This window comes from Salvelinus sp. IW2-2015, unplaced genomic scaffold (genome assembly GCF_002910315.2).
Source record: "Salvelinus sp. IW2-2015 unplaced genomic scaffold, ASM291031v2 Un_scaffold649, whole genome shotgun sequence".
Lineage (NCBI taxonomy): Eukaryota > Metazoa > Chordata > Actinopteri > Salmoniformes > Salmonidae > Salvelinus > Salvelinus sp. IW2-2015.
The window spans coordinates 82,235-83,878 of record NW_019942589.1 but is presented as its reverse complement, the minus strand read 5'-3'; positions in this window follow the sequence as shown (position 1 = coordinate 83,878).

The window sequence follows — 1,644 nt, the reverse complement described above, 5'->3', positions numbered from 1 at the left end:
CATTGTATATTAATTGGCTTATGTAAATCAAATCAAATCAATTTTATTTGTCACATACACATGGTTAGCAGATGTTAATGCAAGTGTAGCGAAATGCTTGTGCTTCTAGTTCCGACAATGCAGTAATAACCACAAGTAATCTACCTAACAATTCCACAACTACTACCTTATACACACAAGTGTAAGGGATAAGAATATGTACATAAAGATATATGAATGAGTGATGGTACAGACGGCATAGGCAAGATGCAGTAGATGGTATAGAGAACAGTATATACATATGAGATGAGTAATGTAGGGTATGTAAACAAGTGGCATAGTTTAAAGTGGCTAGTGATACATGTATTACATAAAGATGGCAAGATGCAGTAGATGATATAGAGTACAGTATATACATATGAGATGAGTAATGTAGGGTGTAAACATTATATTAAATGGCATTGTTTAAAGTGGCTAGTGGTACATTTTTACATAATTTCCATCAATTCCCATTATTAAAGTGGCTGGAGTTGAGTCAGTATGTTGGCAGCGGCCGCTAAATGTTAGTGGTGGCTGTTTAACAGTCTGATGGCCTTGAGATAGAAGCTGTTTTTCAGTCTCTCGGTCCCTGCTTTGATGCACCTGTACTGACCTCGCCTTCTGGATGATAGCGGTGTGACAGGCAGTGGCTTGGGTGTTGTTTGTCCTTGATGATCTTTATGGCCTTCCTGTGACATCGGGTGGTGTAGGTGTCCTGGAGGGCAGGTAGTTTGCCCCGGTGATGCGTTGTGCAGACCTCACTACCCTCTGGGAGAGCCTTACGGTTGTCGGAGCAGTTGCCGTACCAGGCGGTGATACAGCCCGACAGGATGCTCTCGATTGTGCATCTGTAGAAGTTTGTGAGTGCTTTTGGTGACAAGCCGAATTTCTTCAGCCTCCTGAGGTTGAAGAGGCGCTGCTGCGCCTTCTTCACAACGCTGTCTGTGTGGGTGGACCAATTCGTTTGTCCGTGATGTGTACACCAAGGAACTTTCCACCTTCTCCACTACTAACCCGTCGATGTGGATAGGGGGTGCTCCCTCTGCTGTTTCCTGAAGTCCACAATCATCTCCTTTGTTTTGTTGACGTTGAGTGTGAGGTTATTTTCCTGACACCACACTCCGAGGGCCCTCACCTCCTCCCTGTAGGCCGTCTCGTCGTTGTTGGTAATCAAGCCTACCACTGTAGTGTCATCCGCAAACTTGATGATTGAGTTGGAGGCGTGCATGGCCACGCAGTCGTGGGTGAACAGGGAGTACAGGAGAGGGCTCAGAACGCACCCTTGTGGGGCCCCAGTGTTGAGGATCAGCGGGGTGGAGATGTTGTTACCTACCCTCACCACCTGGGGGCGGCCGTCAGGAAGTCCAGGACCCAGTTGCACAGGGCGGGGTCGAGACCAGGGTCTCGAGCTTGATGACGAGTTTGGAGGGTACTATGGTGTTAAATGCTGAGCTGTAGTCGATGAACAGCATTCTCACATAGGTATTCCTCTTGTCCAGATGGGTTAGGGCAGTGTGCAGTGTGGTTGCGATTGCGTCGTCTGTGGACCTATTGGGTCGGTAAGCAAATTGGAGTGGGTCTAGGGTGTCCGGTAGGGTGGAGGTGATATGGTCCTTGACTAGTCTC